The sequence below is a fragment of the Ovis aries genome, chromosome 2, assembly GCF_016772045.2.
Source record: "Ovis aries strain OAR_USU_Benz2616 breed Rambouillet chromosome 2, ARS-UI_Ramb_v3.0, whole genome shotgun sequence".
NCBI lineage: Eukaryota > Metazoa > Chordata > Mammalia > Artiodactyla > Bovidae > Ovis > Ovis aries.
In genome coordinates this window covers 71,232,748-71,251,215 of record NC_056055.1, presented here as the reverse complement: position 1 = coordinate 71,251,215, position 18,468 = coordinate 71,232,748, and the positions used below count along the sequence as shown (strand labels likewise).

Here is an 18,468-nt window from a genome sequence, read left to right as displayed (position 1 = left end):
ATGAATCCCCTTTGAATGACCTTTCATTAGAATTTTACCCTTTTCTGCCTGAGAAGATTGACCTTTTTTTCCTGGACAATAAATTTAAAACTTAAATTAAAAAATTAATAAGTATAAACCCAGGTTATAATTTGCCAGGGTGACTGAGGAAGCACGAGTCAGACAGACTTCAGAAGGTACAGCTAGTTAACTCAGACCATCATCTGTCTCGAGATCATGATGGACAAGGGATGCTGTATCAGTAAGGATAGGCTAGGGCATGCTGCAGTAACAAAACCAATCTTCAGCGGCTTATGATAACACAGGGACCTTTCTCTCCCACACTGTTTATTCTTTGTGCGCCAGCTTTAGCTCCATGCAGCATCACCCACCCCGGCTGTCAGGCTGGTGCCGCAGCCCCTATCTGCAACAAGGAACAATACGGATTACTGAGGAGAAAAGAGCATGGCAAAGCATGTACTAGCTTCTGCTGAGAAGTGACACCACTCACTTCACATTGAATTGGTCAAAGCAAATCACAGGGCAGTACCTGAGCACAGGAGGGTGGATGAATGCAGTCCTACTGTGTGCTCAGAGCAAGAGACTAGGCATTTGGGAACAACTCTAGTAACTGCCGTGCGTGTGCTCACTCACTAAGTCATGGCCGACTCCTGCCACCCCACAGACTATATGCCACAAAGCTCCTCTGTCCGTGGCAAGAATACTGGAATGGGTTGCCATTTCCTTCTCCAGGGGATCTGCCAGACCCAGGGATAGAACCCATATCTCCTGCATGGCTGGTGTGTTCTTTACTGCTGAGCCACCAGAGAAGTCCAATAACTATCAAGATGCAGACGGCATTGACTTCCACAGCTTTATTTGCCGCTCTTGTCTGCCTCCTTAGGGTATTTTTTGAAAAGTGTATCTACGTTGGCTTTTCTGAGATGTCATTTGTGCAGATTCAGTGAATGTTGATTGCAGTGCCAGGTACCGTACTGGTGCCTGCAAAGGTACATTAAGTCACTTAAGTTTCTCCTTGAGAAGCTCATGGTCCATTTAGGAGATGAAATAATGGTAATGCAATACCAACAAATTCAGTGTGACAAATATGGAAAACTCGAGAAATGTTCTGACTACTGCAGAATGGAAGAAGTTAGGCTTTTGATGGTACCATAAATACAAATAATCTTAAAAATAAGATTTTCCTTTGTCAGTCTCTAGAGCATTCACTAAAATGTGTCTCCTTGGAACAGTACAGCTCCAGCAATGGACCAATAATGTCGTCTTTTAATTGTGAAATACTTTCAAGTTTATAAAGCACTTTCATATACATTTTTTCCCACTTGACCTACACAAGAACCTTGAGAGGGAAGAGAGATTTCGCCACTCAGAAGGAGCTTTCCAGGTAGCTTAATGGTAAAAGAATCTGCCTGCCAATGCTGGAGATGCGGATTGGTTCCTTGGGTCAGGAAGATCCCCTGGGGTAGGAAATGGTAACCCACTCCAGTATTCTTGCTGTGATAGTCCCATGGACAGAGGAGCCCGTGCTGCAGTCCATGGCGTCACAAAGAGTCAGACATGACTGAGCATAAGCACGCAACAAAAGAGGAAACTGAGGCTCAGGGAATTCAAATGACTTTCCATAGCTCCATGGCTGAAACAGGTCCAGCTTCATGTCTTTTTCAACGTTCTTTCTATTCCTGCTTACTCTGCATTTGACATCAGCCACGGCCACTTCTGCACGAGTTTTGCAGTAGCGTGGTGAGAAGTTCTATTGCCTCCCTGAGAAAGGAATGAACTGACAGTGACCTTCGGAGCTTCATCTTCACCCTTGTGATCCACTTCATCCTTTAAGGGTCTGAGTAGCCTTTCCCTTCCGAACTGCTGCCTAGGGGAGGTGCCACAGCCCACGAAGGACGGCTGTCACCTGTGTGCTGAATCATCCTCCTGTTCAGTAGTCAAACCCCATTCTGAATGCTGTGCTCTCCCTGTGGAGTTCTGGATCACTGCAGCACAGTGGGCTGGTCCGTGCAGAGTTTCATCAAGAAGCAACATTCTCAAATGTGCAGCCTCACCCAAGCATTAATCACCCACCGAGAGAGTCTTGCTGCCAAAGCAAGAGTGCTTCAGAGAGAAAGAAAATGTTCTGTGAATGTTCCCACCGATCTCACAAATGTATCCAGTATGTCTGTCAACAGAAAAATAATTCCAAGTGTTTCTTTGTTCTGTCTCTTTTCTATTTCCTTGCAGAGTAGAAATTCCCTTTGTGTTTCAGATGGCGCAGCCTGACCTTATGGTGTGACATGGCCTTTGTTGGCTCTCAGTAGGTATCATTCCCCTTCTTCGTCTGTGCCTTTCCACGTCATCCTCTACTATTTGTCCTTGTAACTTTAAAGTTTTAAAGAAGTAGGTTCAAACAGTAGTATTTGTTTCTCCAGGTTTCCAGAAAATAAACACTGATGTTAATGTTACTTTTAGTTTTTAGAGTGGAATAAAGATAAGACAGTTTTCTGTGGTAGCCATATCAACTCTGGCTAAAATAAAATCTGTAATAAAATCTCTTAAGCCAGTTGGGTTGGGATTTGGAGGGGTGAGATAGGGTCTAAGGGGTGAGATAGGGTCTGTGCTTTGTCAGCCAACTTGTTCTTTTCCAGAATAGACAGGTGTTGGTGGGGAAGGGGGTGTTGATGAGCAAGCCCCTGTCTTCGTTTCCCTCATCCCTGGTTGTAGAACCTCTTGTGTCTGAGTAATACCTCAAAAGGTTTTCCGCATGTAGGTTACAGCTTTCGGTTTCACAATCTAGGATCCTGTTTTAATGATCAGGCAGCAGGTGCTAACAATGCTAATTGCAGCATTGGTAACTTCCTGCTCTGTGTACCCCTTTCCCTCCTACTGGAAAGGCTTGAAAGTTGTGGGGGAAGAGGGGAAGGACCACCTACAAGCTGACTGTCAGTGTTTGGTGTTCTCTTAAGGGCTGTGCCGCTCCACGACCCCCGAGTCTCTGCTCTCTTCCCACACTTCTCCATGTGTCCCACCAGCAGTGAGGGTTGATCTGAGTCATGTAACCTGGCAGAAGGCAAACTACCAGTACCCCTCCTCCACTTCTTATGAAAGCATCCAGGCTCCCCACAGCACCTGCTGAGAAAGAAGTGCTCGTGGGCCCGTGATACAGCTCAGGGGGCTTGTGGGGCTCAGGAGGAGGGGGTCCCCAGAAGCCTTATCTGGACTGACAGTCAGAGAGAAAGGACACTGTCTGTGAGTGATTCCTATCCCACACAGCATGCGTGTTCAAGGAATCTGTGCATCTATTTCTGAGACTTCCCCACACTCACATCCCAAGTAAAGGAATTTGTTCCTGCAAGGGTGAGGGAGATAAGCTTGAAGCGGCCTGCTTCATGGGAGAAATCTCTTTGAAGTTAAAGGCTTTATTTTAAAAAGCTTCTCCATTTGCATTCTACCTCATAATATAGCTGAGTATGTATTTTGATATAAAGGTGGTTCATGTTACTTAGCATTTAGACTATATAAAGTCCCCCCCCCCACCCCGCCAGATCTTCAATTCAGAATGTCCCCTCTAGGGATGTACTCCTTGCTCAGTGTGCGCCTGATTCCCTGCCAGCCCACAACCCCTGCCGAATCTCAGGACAGGTGACCTTGCGTTCAGAGCATCAGCAGGATGTCCTCCTTCATATGAAATGAAGCAACTCAACTTACACACACACACACACACACACACACATAGACACACCAGCACATATAGACACATACAGATACACAGACACACACATATAGGCACACACACACACACATAGACAGACGCATACACAGAGACACACACATAGACACACGCACACACACACAGACACACACATAGACACACGCACACACACACAGACACACACATAGACACACGCACACACACACAGACATACAGATACACACACAGACATACAGATACGCACACACACATATAGGCACACAGACACACACACAGACACACCAGCACACACAGACACATACAGATACACAGACACACATATAGGCACACAGACACACACACATAGACACACGCACACACACACAGACACACACATAGACACACACAGGTATAGGCACACAGACACACACACACATAGACACACCAGCACACACAGACACATACAGACACACAGACACACACATTGGGGCTGGAAAGATAGTAGAGGCCATCTGCCCCAATAGGTTTTCTTGCTTCTAGAAGCCCATCAGGACCCCTGAACGTCTTGGCATCAGACAGTAAAAGGCCACACTCCAGACTTTCCCCTTGCCAGACTTTTCCAAGAAATCAATTCCCCAAACTTTGTTATTATTAGGCTTCTAATGAACTTTGATACAACCATATAGATTTATCGAGTGACCAAGTCCCTGGATTTGAAGCCTGGCCTAACTCCATAGGTTGTTGTATAGATTTAATGGGCTAATATACCTAATGGTCCTGGGACAATACTCAGCACATAGTAACTGCTCAGTAAATTGAGCTATCCTTATTTTAAAAGTGTTCCACGAGTCAATAAACAGTGAACTACTGGTCCCCAGTTCTGGGCCTGAAGCCTAATTGGCTTTTAACTCTTTCCTTGCCCCACAGGGTAACGGTTTGGCTGTCAACAGCCCCCACTGAGCCTCTGACTCACTGGCATCAGGTGCGGTGTCTTCTTCAGACTCCTCTCTTGGCCACGGAAGGAGAGACCCTCTCGGGGAGAGTGCTGTTTGTCGCCAATGAGCAGTAAGCAAGAGTATGGACTCAATCCTGCCTCTGGTTACTGGGCCTGTGGGAAGCCGGTGGGCCCCCAAGATCCCAGGACTGGAAGTGGCCAGCAGGCTTTACCAAGGCCTGGCTGAGCTGGCAAAGGTGCCCCCGGCTTCAAAGCCTGCAGGGCACACATCAGCTTGCACTGAGCACAGCTAGGAGAGGGAGCTTAGGATAAGTCAAAGGAAGTGTTCCACTCTGACTACGCAGCCAGGAAGCAAAGCCATCAACCTGTGGGGACACTGGCAAAAGCTTGAGCTCTCGATACGTTAAGGCCCACGGCAGCTTCCTGGCTTTACTTGCATTTGTCTGGCCAAACATCCCCAAGTTTAGTGCCGGGAAGTCCATCTGTACTGCAGGGGGGAGAGTACTGAAGGGGCACATGTGGTGTGCCAGGCAGGGCACTGCTCCCTTCTGTGATGGGCACATGAGGTCTTAGCAGTGATTACTTCAACTTGGCTCATTTTTAGAATGCTCTGTTTTCTTCCATCTTGTGGGAGCTTCTCCTGTGTGAGTTAGCAGAGAAGGGCCTAGAGGTGTGTGGTTCAAGGACACTTGAATATTATATCTCAGGATATTAATGGTATTCAGAGGTCATTTCACCCAACTTTCTTCCCTCTCTACCTCCCCCCATATCCCACTTCCTTGGGCCTGTGCTTAAACATTCCACCTCACCAGTCAGCTTTTCCATTTTTAAAGTCTTTATTTCATTACAAAACCTAAACATGCTCACATATAAATTGAAAACTTCACAAATGTCTAGGGTCAAACCACACACCCACCCCTCACCCCATTCCTCAAATATGCTTGCTTGCTCCATATCCTTTCAAGTGATTTGCTGTGCCTGGACCAACAAATAATATCATTGTGGAGTTGCTTTTGTTTTATATGAAGGTTATACTAACAACAGTCTACAACTAACGTTTTCTCTTAGTAGTAAGTCCTGAATCTGTACAGATAGATACGCTTTGTTCTTTTCGTGGGTGAAAGACAGTCAAGGACATGGATATACCATGTAAAAAATCCCTGATCCACTGACATTTAGATTGCTTCCAATTATTTTTATTTTTTTGCCATTGCAAAAAATTTTACACTAAGTACACTTGAACATAGAACTTGCACAGTGACATGAATATTTCTAAGTGAGATGCCTAAAAATAGAAATGCTGGATCAGAGGGTACATCCGTGTTACAGTCTGCTAGATCTTAACTTTTTCAGTGGCAGCACCAATTTCCACTCATACCAGCCATAGATAAGCAGGCTCTTTTCTCCATATTTTTCCTAAGACTGGATGTTACCAGTCTCTATGCTTTTTCAAATCTACTAGACTCTAAAATAAGTGTTTAAAGTTGCGTCTGGTTATAGTTGATTTATAGTTCTTTAGTCACTGATAGTGTTAGTAGCTCAGTCGTGTCCAACTCTTTGAGACTCCATAGACTGTAGCGCACCAGACTTCTCTGTCCATGGAATTCTCCAGGCGAGAATACTGGAGTGGGTTGCCATTTCCTTCTCCAGGGGATCTTCTGACCCAGGGCTCGAACCTGGGTCTCCTGCATTGTGGGCACATTCTTTACTATCTGAGCCACCAGGGAAACCCTTAATCACTAATAAAGTTAAGTAACTTTTCATTTAGTCGAGGGCTATTCACTACTTTCTTCTACTTTAGACATCTCTTAATTATTAAAAAATCACTTGATACGGATCCTTTATCTAATTCCTGTATATTCAACTCATTAATCTTAGTTGTGCTTCTGAATTCAAAAGAAATAGATCTGTCCCAATCTCCAAGTGGTGGCTGTTCAAGTATTAGGAGTGTCTTAGGAAATATTCTCCTAGTCTCCTGTCCTCAGGCTAACATGCTCAGCTCCTCCCCTCTTTAAGAGTGATTTTGAACTAGTTTCAAACTTTAAGTCCTCTCTGGAAATAGCCAGGTTTTCAATGTCCCCTTTAAAATAACAGGACAGCAGACATCTTCTGATACATGCTGAGTGCAAAGCAATAGTGACCACTGCTGTCTTGAGTACCATTCTTATAATAATATAATCAAAGTGTAGGTCGAGGGCCACTTTACTCGAGTGTTTGGATAGTTCAAAGCAAAAAGCCTATTTTTTTACAATCTACGTTTAAGTCTTTTCTCCTAGTACACAGCTGATTTTTGTCAGCTCCAGTTCAAGTTTTTGTGTTTATTCCACTTCATGCATTTATCGTGCTGTCTGTAGATCCTTACTAAAGCCAGTGGCTTCTTTTACTTACTTTTAAACATTCTTTTGTGTAGCACGTTAGGGATGCCTACCATTTTTTATCATTTGCAAATTTAATAGGCAAATATTTGTTTAAAAATTATTCAGCAGAAAGAGACCCAGAGTGTAAATGTTCCTTCAAAATGTGCATAGCCCTGTCTTTACCCTTTGGATCTGACATGGAAGTAGCTCCACCTGTCGTCATATCCTGCCTACGTTCCTCCATGCAGGCCAGAGAAAGTATGGACCAGCCTTTATTGAACGTGATCCACTTGAGTTTAACCTCTGGTTTCACTCTTATAACCCAGTCGAATAACACTGCCAAAAAGAGAAATGAAACTAATTGGGCTAGCTATTACTGTTCTTTTAGAGTTTCCCTGGTGGCTCATTCGGTAAAGAATCTGCCTGCAGTGCAGGAGACCGCCTGCAGTGCAGGAGACCACCTGCAGCGCAGAAGACCCAGGTTCGATCTGTGGATTGGGAAGATCCCCTGGAGAAGGAAACGTCAACCCACTCCAGTATTCTTGCCCAGAGAATCCCGTGGACAGAGGAGCCTGGAGGGCTCCAGTCCATAGGGTCGCAAAGAGTCAGACACGACTAAGCAACTAACGTTTTCGCTTTTGTTACTGTTGTTTATAAAACTGTGTTATATCTCCAATTATCATAACTTTCTATCTCCTTGAGGGGATATTTAATTTTTGATAATATAGTTATGCTGTTCACAATAAAAGTGTATAAAAAGGCTTACAGAGAAAATGTTCATCCACACTCCATTCATTCCTTCCTCTCCTCCATTGTGTAGACACCGTTAACTGTTCCTTGCATACCTCTTAAGAGTTTCATTTGGATATACAGTTAGAAAATACTGTATTTGTAGGGATATGTTTCCTCTGCTTTTATACGTAAACAGTAACATTCTATACCTGTTTTCTACAACTTAATATTCTCACTTAACAATGCATCTCAAATAATTTCCATATCGGTACATTGAGATCTTTCTGTTCCTCTTCCTTCAGTTATTGTATTTCTACATCAAGGTCTTCCTTCATAAACATTATTACTTCCTTCACAGAGGTAAGGGTTTCATTGCAGTTTTGAAAAATTGTAACAAAATATTTGCTGTATTTGTGCCTTACCTGTGGACTTCCCTGGTGGCTCAGAGGATAAAGCAGCTGCCTGCAATGTAGGAGACCTGGGTTCAATCCCTGGGTCAGGAAGATCCCCTGGAGAAGGAAATGGCAACCCTCTCCAGTATTCTTGCCTGGAAAAATCCCATGGATGGAAAAGCCTGCTAGGCTACAGTCCACGAGGTTGCAAAGGGTTGGACGTGACTGAGCGACTTCACTTTCTTTCTTCTTTTCTGTGCCTTACCTAATGTGTGTTTTTCAGCTGTTAGTAAAACTTGCTGCTTTTTTCTACTTTTTTTCTGATAATATCTTTGTACTAATATTATGGTTGTTCATTGTCTAATTAGTGGGGCTTTTTGGAACAGTAATTTACAAGAAAGAAGTTCCTGTGGAGGAGAGAGGTGTGACAGACCTCATGCTGTTTTTCCTGAACTCACACTGTCTCTTTCCTGTGCTGCCGGAGTCATACTGCTTCCTGCAAACAGGGCTGCTTATGTGATTCTTTGGATAATTCTGTATGTCCCAGTTACAGGAGAAGTTCTGTCCAGTGAAGGAAATGGCAACCCACTCCAGTGTTCTTGCCTGGAGAATCCCAGGGACAGAGGAGCCTAGTGGGCTGCCGTCTATGGGGTCACACAGAGTCGGACACAACTGAAGTGACTTAGCAGCAGCAGCAGCAGCAGCAGCAGCCGCCGCCGCAGCAGCCTTACTTACTCCAATTCCTGCACATCAGGGTACAAGGGATAAAACTTTTGCATGTCAGAAAGTGTTCCTTATCTTCAGGTAGTGTAGTGGTGTGAGCACTTTCTGAGGCATACTGGCCCTGGGCTGTCTTGCCCCTCTTTGCACATCTGCACTTTTTCCCCATGTGGCTCACAACTAATCTCAATTGCTTCGGCAGCCCTCACACCTAAGTTGGAAATGGCAGATAACATCTTTCTACCAATTTTACAGAAAATGTGCTCTGTGGTTTGGAGCGTCTCTCTATTCTGTTGTTTGGGATGGCATCCCAAAGCTTTCTAGGAGAAAAAGTGGGAGATATTTCATGCTTTGTTCTTCCTTGAAGTGACCACTTTCTTCCTAAACCCTTATATACCACCTGTTTAATGACTGGTTCTTTAGTGCTAAGGAACAGTAACCAGCATCTGCCTGGAGTTTTGGACTTTATCTTTTCTGCTTTGTGCAAACCAGAATAACATCCATTTGTTTTCAAATATTTTAAGGTACCCTAGGGTATAATTGAAGTGAAGTGAAGTCGCTCAGTTGTGTCCAACTCTTTGCAACCCTGTGGACTGTAGCCTACCAGGCTTCTCCGTCCATGGGATTCTCTAGGCAAGAATACTGGAGTGGGTTACCGTTTACTTCTCCAGGGAATCTTCCCAACCCAGGGATCGAACCCGGGTCTCCTGCATTGGAGGCAGAGCTTTAACCTCTGAGCCACCAGGGAAGCCCAGGGTATAATTAGGTGACTGAATTTAAGTCATCTTATCCCTCCACTCCTTTTTTCTAACATACCTTGGGTTCCATCCTTATCAGTCATATTTTTCTGCCCTCCGCTCCTGCATTCCCCTAATAGCCAAGAAGAAAGCAAACCATCTCCACTGCCTCCTGACTCCCAGAGCTCCTACAGCCCTCCACAGCCTTATTATGACAGCATTGTTATAGTGCTGTTATTTACCTGTGTGTGAACTTCCGAAAAAGAGGGCCTGAGTCTTATTCTGTGGTGTCCGTCTTCACCTAATACATTCCAGACATTTAGCAGTGGTGTGGAATGACTCCCTGAATCACAGAGTCATAGCTGATTCCTCTCTTATTAAAAACGTAGTCCGGCACCACTGAAAGAAGGTGCTGAGATGTCATGGGCATGCAGTGCTTTGCAGGAGGAGGAAGGGAGGACGTTCTTCCTCCTGTTAGACCAGGGCCCTTGCGTAGTGGGAGAGACCAGGTTCTGGAGTCTGGATGTGTCCTGGTTCTGTCCAGTCTTTTCTACATCCTAGTTGGTATCTGAGTGATCTCGGGCAATTTAATCAATCTCTCTAGCACCCCAGTTTCCTCACCTCATCATCTATAAAGTAGATTTTATGATAACTGTCTCACTAGGCTTTTGCAGATACTAAGGGAGAAAGCAGTATAATAATTAGCACACAGTGGGTCCACAGTAAACCTCAGTTCCATTTCCTCTTCTACTTACTTTCTTACTCTTATTGTATCTCATCTGATTTTTTTTTTTTTTTTTTGTCTTAAAATTGTTTTCCTTGGTATTTTCTACAAACCTCGGCACTTCCTTAATGTCAAGGTTTTCATGCTATTTTTTCAGAAAGGGGCTACCTTTTTGTTCTGCCTCAGAGAGGATCTCCGCCTCCCTTATCGTCAAATATTCTTTTAAACTCTGACCTCCTGGGAGAACTCCCTGTGCGACCATACCGGTGTGACAGTGACTGCCCTTTTCTTCCCTGCCAGCAACATTTCTGATTGTACTGGTAGCATTTTATTTCTGACAGCCTCCTATCATTCTTGAGCTGTCTTTCGTTTTATTGCTCTGGACAGTAAAAGAGAACATTTCTTTTTTATGAACTTTATGAAATTTATATCCCTAAAGTTCACAGAAATGGTCTCCAATGTTATTGGATATGTGCACGTTTGAGTAGAATCACTTTCTTTATGTGTGCTCCACGTAGATTAATAATTCCCTTTTAATTGTGTGGCTGTACTACAGTAATAATAGAAAATACAAAGTAAAATGCTCCAGATAGATATATATATAGGCCTGTATGGATGTATCTATGTATATACACTATATATACACACATGCATAGACATGTGAATATACACATATAGAAATTCATATAGTGTGCATTTTCTAAGACATACAAAAATAAAACTAAAAACATGAATTGAAAAACTAAATATGGCTTAATGTTGGATCCAGCTCAGCTGCTTATCCAGTGCCATACGTTTTAAAACATAGTTCAAAATTTTTGGATCCCTAGCAAAGGTCTGCACTACCCAGGTATGCTGCCAGAGGAGGTGGTTTCCAGAGAGTTGGGTGAGCTTTTTGGTTTTTAAAACTGGAAGACATACTGACCAGAGAATTAATGCTTTGGAAGCTTCACATGCCTAGCATTAAACTTCTCCACCTTGGACTCCAGCTAAGACAAATCCTCTCACTCTCTGTGTATTCGGACAGCTGTGGCAGAAGGAACTACGGGGGAAATGTTGTGCATGCTTCGGTGCAGTGAAATAATGATATGTGATGGGCAGCTTTAAGTGACACTTCCATGTTCTACACCCTTACTCAGATTATTCAAACTCTGACCCATGTGTCCATCACATGGCTGGTTGTTGCTGTTGTTCAGTTGCTAAGTTGTGTTTAACTCTTTGCGGTTGTTCGTGCCCAGCCCATGGACTGTAGCACACCAGGCTCCTCTGTCTTCCACTATCTCCCCAAGTTTGCTCAAATATACATCCATTGAGTCTGTGATGCTGTCTAATAGTCTCATGGCTGGTATTTACTCAGTATCATTGTAGCACATGGTTTAAGATGTAATCACAGTCTTGCTAAACCAACCCCCCTTAGCCGAGCCTGAGGAACTTAGGTGAACTAACAGATATCTTAACTCTAAGCTGGTGATTAGAATCCAGCATTTACCTACTCAATCCACTTGTGTTCAATATATATTTGATAAACTGCACTAGTCTCCTAGGGCTGCTGTAACAAATTGCTACCAATCAGGTGCTTAAAACAACAAAAATGGGTTCTCTAACAATTCCAGAGGCTAGATGTGTACAATCAGGACATCAGCAGGACCACATTTCCTCTGAAGGTTCCAAGGAAGAAACTTGGGTCTTTCAGCTTCTGATGGTGCCTGAAAATCCTTGATCTTCCTTGTAGCTGCATAACTCCAGTCTCTGACACTGTCTTCAGCTGATTTTCATTCCTGGGTGTGTCTCTATGTGTCCTCTCTTCTTATAAGGACACTGGTCATTGGATTGGGGGCTCATCTTAATCCAGTATGGACTTCCCCTGTGGCTCAGCTGGTAAGGAATCTGCCTGCAGTGTGGGAGACCTGAGTTCGTTCCTTGGGTTGGGAAGATCCCCTGCAGAAGGGAAAGGATACCCATTCTAGTATTCTGGGCTGGCGAATTCCATGGACGGTACAGTCCATGGGGTCACAAAGAGTCGGACATGACTGAGCGACTTTCACTTAATCCAGTGTGACTTCATGTAAACTTCATCACATGTGCAAAGCTCTTCTATCCAGATCCAATCATAGGCACAGATACCGGGCTTTAGGACTTGAGCATACATGTTGGTAGGACACAATTCAATCCACTATAACAAATACCTGAAAAAATTGAAAATAACAGTTCGGTATTTTCTTCCACACCTTGAGGTACCATCCCACAACCTTTCTGGGGAACGTTCCAACCCCTTTGAAGAACACTGCTCTAGAGTTTGCATCTGCTGAGGTTCTCATTCCTTCCTTTATCTCTCAGTATGGTGACTTGGGCCATTTGGTCCCCAAGCTTCCTGCCTCTTCTGTTCTCCATCCCATTCTTCCTTAATGGTCACCACTGAACCCATCCCACTGCTGCACCTTCTGTTTTCTCTAAGATGAATGATCAGGAATTATTTCTACGGTAAGAACATGATTGCTTGTGTTAGTCCCAGGTTTCCAAAATGTTCTTGAGTATTACCAAAGAAATCTTCATATATAAAGCAATGGTTTTGTATTCAGTTCTTAAACTAAAGTATGTTACTACTTAGTTACTTAGGCCACTCCTCTGGCCCTATAAGACTTTTTTTTTAGTTAAAAAATTTTTTTAAGGTATTTTTTGGTATAGACCTTTTTTAAAGTCTTTATTAAATTTGTTACAATATTACTTCTATTTTATGTTTTGGGTTTTTTGGGTTTTTTTGGCCACAAGGCATGTGAGATCTAGCTCCCTGACCAGGAATCGAACTGATGCCCCCTGCTGCTTTGGAAGGCACAACCACTGGACCACCAGGGAATTCCCTGGCCACATAAGATTTTAAATGAGTAACTCTGGCAAGGAATTAGGTTGTATTTTCTTTTAATGTACATTGGCAAATAACTGATTCAAAACAGTGAATAGTTATTTAGGGTCCTGTAGATGCAGTCTTGGAAATGATCCATTATTGACTACTTTATAAACCTTGTTCCCAGAGAGCTCACTGTCTCAATGTCTGGTTCTCTTCAAATCTACCCTGAAGCATCACAGGTGAAGTGTACTACAGGATGTGAGTGTCAGGAAGAAACATTTTAAAACAAAAAAAGAGAATTCCAAGTCAGTTACATGAGTTAAAATAGGAAAGGACATTGTTATTGTTATTGAGTTGCTAAGTCGTGTCTGACTCTCTTACCATTTCATGGACTGTAGCCAGGAGGTGGATTCTTTACTACGGAGCCCCCTTGAAGCCCTCAAAGGACATTACTTTTTTTTTTTTTTTAATCTCTAGCTATCAGTTCATTTCAGTCACTCAGTCGTGTCTCTTTGCAACCCCATGGACTGCAGCACACCAGGCCTACCTGTCCATCACCAACTCCTGGAGCTTGCTCAAATTCATGTCCATTGAGTCAGTGATTCCATCCAACCATCTCATCCTCTGTCATCCTCTTCTACTCCTGCCTTCAGTCTTTCCCAGCATCAAGGTCTTTTCCAATGAGTCAGTTCTTCGCATCAGGTGGCCAAAGTATTGGAGTTTCAGTTTAGCATCAGTCCTTCTAATGAATATTCAGTACTGATTTCCTTTAGGATTGACTGGTTTGATCGCCTTACAGGCCAAAGCGCTCTTAAGAGTCTTCTCTAACACCACAGTTCAAAAGCATCTATTCTTTGGTGCTCAACTTTCTTTATGGTCCAACTCTCACATCCATTTATGACTACTGGAAAAGCCATAGCTTTGACTAGACAGACTTTTGTTGGCAAAGTAATATCTCTGCTTTTTAATAAGCTGTCTAGGTTGGTCATAGCTATGCTTCCAGGGAGCAAGCGTCTTTTAATTTCATTGCTGCAGTCACCATATGCAGTGATTTGGGAACCCTCAAAAATAAGGTCTGTCACTGTTTCCATTGTTTCCACATCTATTTGCCGTGAAGTGATGGGACTGGATGCCATGATCTTAGTTTTTTTAATGTTGAGTTTTAAGCCAACTTTTCGCTCTCCTCTTTCACTTTCATCTAGAGGCTCTTTAGTTCTTCACTTTTTGCCATAAGGGTGGTATCATCTGTGTATCTAAGGTTATTGATATTTCTCCTGGCAATCTTGATTCCAGCTTGTGCTCATCCAGGCCAGCATTTTGCATGATGTACTCTGCATGTAATTTAAATAAACAGGGTGACAATATACATCCTTGACGTACTCCTTGCCCAATTTGGAACCATTTGGAATATGTCTTCCTCTTGTTTATCCTCAATAAAAGCTAGACCTGGAGTTGCAGGTTTCACAGAATTTGACTTTGGATTTAAACCTACCCAGGCCAATAATAGGGAGGGAATTATGTCCTTTGCTAACTTGTGGAATTTAAAAAGGAAGCCTAGTTATCAAGGAAATTCAAATTCAGATAATAATATTCTAATCCCAAACATTTAAATATTAAAGGTTGAGAAAAGTATAATGAAATTAGCACCTTTATACTTTGTAGGTGAGGAAGTAATTTGGTACACTTTCTGGAAGACATTTTAGCAGCAGGTATTGGGAACCTTAAATATGCCTTATATGCTTTAGCCTGGTGAGTCTGCCTCTAAGAATTTATTCCAAAAACTATAATCCTTGATAGCACATAAAGATGTATTATAAGAATGTCTTTTACAGCAGAATTTCTGTCATAAAACCAGATATTTGTTACCATAAGTAATAATATGTTATTTTAAAAGCATAAATATTTAATAATGAAGAATTGCTAAATTGTGCTATACCCACATTACGCCATTGAAAAGTTCATTGTTAAGAATTATAGAATAACTGCTAACATTAAATAAAGAGAGATGAAGGAATACTTAAGCACCATTTTACTACATTTATAAATACATAGAGTGAAAAATACACAGAAGGGAAATATTCTACAATGTTAGTTGAAAGAATCTGTCTAATGATATTATGGATTATTTTATTTTATTTCAACATTTCCGTATTTTTTTACAGTGAATATGTGACACTTTTATAGCCAAAAGAAATACATATATTCTTAAGAATGAATAATTAAAATCCCCAAATCACAGCCCCTTCAGATTAGTTATCAAGGGTATAGCATACTACTTGCTGTTATTAGGCACTTCTTGTAATTACTTGAGCCTTCATCTGGGGTGTTTTAAATTAAATCAGTCATATTTGTTAGCTGCTTTTTGTCAGTTTGAAATACTAGCTTAGCCAATTCTTACATGATGAGGATTGTTTTGGTACATCAGTGGTGACCCATAAAGAGTCTCTGTTATGTAAAGCCATTTCTGCCATTGATATTGGTAAAGCTTTTCTTTAAAAAAAATCACTTTAACCAACCAGAAACACCATTACATTTGTAATATTTAAACGAAGAAATTATAGCTCTCAAACTTTTGTAACAAACAATTTGCAAGCAAACGAGCCTACAGTTGCCTCTTGTAATATTGAAAATGAAAAGTGTTAGTCACTCAGTTGTGTCTGACTCTGCAACCCCATGGACTGTAGCCCACCAGGTGCCTTTGTCCATGGAATTCTCCAGGCAAAAATACTGGATTGTCCAGGCAAGAACCCTGGAGTGGGTTGCCATGTCCTTCTCCAATGCATGAAAGTGAAAAGTGAAAGTGAAGTCGCTCAGTCGTGTCCGATTCTTAGCGACCCCATGGACTGCAGCCCACCAGGCTCCTCCATCCAGGGGATTTTCCAGGCAAGAGTACTGGAGTGGGATGTCATTGCCTTCTCCGACTGGAGTTGGTAGCCATTCCCTTTTCAAAGGGATCTTACCAACCCCAGGATTAAACCCTGGACTCCTGCATTGAAGGCATATTCTTTACTGTCTGAGACACCAGGGAAGTTTAAACAGATGCAGACACATATAATGTCCAACACGTACTCCTAAAACCTTCATGAAGTAGGTATGTGTCGAAGATGCCCTAAATATATGTGACTAGCTGACACCAGCCTTGTGAGATGATGTGTTTTTTTCTTGCCTTCCAGACAGAGCTATGACATTCAGATCATGGTGCTGGTAAACCAGACGGGCTTCAGGTCTGGGAACACCCTCAGTTTAAAGAATCCTTTCTTTAGGTAAGAAACCCCTCATCTATTTCACACCTATGTATATAGGTGTGAATCTCAATTGACCGTATGACAAGGTAAAGAGCTTTAGAATAATCTGTCTTCCCTAAGAGGAGAAAAAGCATCTATTCTTTCCTCTCTAAGGAGACTTGGATTCTGATACGTAGTTGAGTGTTTTATGTTCCATTAAACAGAATTCAATATATAGCAATCTGATCTCAAAACAGAGAGTGCAGGAGAGTCCTACAAAGTGAATTCTCCTTCTAGCTGAGCTACAATGAGCTGTGTGACCTCAGGCAAAGTCACTTTCCTTCTGGCATTGGTTTTCTCATCTGCAAAATGTAGAGTTTAATCTCCTTTGACCTTCATTCACTATGGGATGATTTTATGTAGCAGTGATTCCAAAACACCTAAAACATGAGTCCATTTAAGGTACATTTTTTGAATGTTTTTTGAGATCATGTAAGTCAGGGCATAACTCTCTTTAAGCTATGCAGATTTTGTCTGATATGAAGAACTTGCCACAATGAGTTGGATACAACAAATGCTTCTGAAAAAAACTCCCATCTTTGTATCTGTTCAATATGAATGAATTAAAAATCCGCACATGAAGTCAAGCACACAAATAAAGCTACTGGCTAGAAAGTGACTTCCCCCCATATTTTAATGTCTTTCCAAGGCTTTAATTCAGAGCATCATGTCTGTATAACATTGAAAAGCTTGAAGAGAAGAGGAAACTCAAGAAACCAAACCAAGAACTCTTTGGCAACGCTGGGAAAATGAGATGTTGACCTTGAAGCAGGGGAGGAAATAAAACAGGCGAGGCTATAACTGTGTACATTGTGAGCAGGCTGTCTCACGTGGTATGACTCTTTGAAACCTATTGCCAATTAGGGATAGAGGTCTATCTCTAATTCCATGAGAAGGGAGAAATCCTTACTCCCATCCTCTTGTACAGTCCTGCCATGTAAAGCAAAGGTCACAGGTTTTAGCCTCAAGAGAGAACAGATTGACTACTTACTAGTACTGTTGAATGTTCTTAGGCCTCAGTTTTCTCATCTGTAAAATGGGATAAACAACATACTTTACTGGACAATTGCAAAGATTTCTATAACATGTCCAGATACTTAGTAATTCACATAATTGGTGCACAGTAAATGCCACTTTCTTTTCTTCCTGTTCTCTGCTCATCAGTTCTCTCTGTGAGTAAATAGATGTTGACTTGTAGTTCACTCCAAACATAATCATTTGGGTTTTGGGAAAAAAATGAATTTTTGTAGGGTTTTAGAAAAACCTACCTTTTGAATGCAAGAACCATGTCAACTGGTAACCCTGAGTCCCACTTCCATTTCATCACACAAGAACAAAATCTGAACCAGAAAACCGTATGGAGAAGACCTGAGCCTTGACCAGCCCCTGCTTTGCATGATGACATAAACACAGCAGCCACAAGGTCAAAGTGAGAGTTTCTCAAAGGTCTGGTGGTGCTGAAGATGGCCACAATCCTGTCAGACAGGCAGACTGTGGAGCCAGAGGCGGTGCCCTACCTGTTCCCCTTTTCCCCAACTCAGCAGCAAGTCTGACTCATGTATTTAATTAAGCCAATGTTGTGCTTAAAAATGTGACTCCCCTGGAAATTCCACAGCTTGATTCTGTTTCTTTACTGTCCATTTCCTGCTGTCTAGGCCTCAGCATCCTCAGTGGAGGTATGGGCTAAATGAGACTCTTGGACAAGTACTTGGTACGTAGTAGGTGCTTGGTTGAATGTTCCAAAGTGATTATTTCCTTCTGCTTCCCCACGTTCAGCTCTGATTTGCTATTGCATCAACGAGAAGCAGCCCAAGGGTGTGTGTGTGTGTGTGTCGTATGTGAATACTGGGGAGAATTAGAATGAATGGCATTACCTGGAGGAATGATAGGTAATTTAGCTTCAAAATACCTTTCTCTCCATTTTTTCTTGTTCTACCCATTTTTAGGGCACAATAGACCTTTCTGACAAAAGATTTCTTTTTTTGTTTTGGCAAATCCCCAATACCATCTGACCACCAGTGACATACTATAAACATCCCAGGAGCA

The 18,468-nt window shown here is 42.3% G+C and overlaps 1 protein-coding gene across 1 annotated transcript in view; it reads left to right on the top strand.

The window, feature by feature from the left end:
- Positions 1-18,468, top strand: part of LOC121818643 (histone-arginine methyltransferase CARM1-like) — a 290,088-nt gene that overhangs the window by 238,542 nt on the left and 33,078 nt on the right. Inside the window, exons 8-10 of the mRNA XM_042243405.2 lie at positions 4,604-4,741; positions 16,312-16,401; positions 18,078-18,133. The gene's annotated coding sequence lies outside the window, so the exon portion shown is untranslated. The remainder of the gene's footprint in view (positions 1-4,603; positions 4,742-16,311; positions 16,402-18,077; positions 18,134-18,468) is intronic.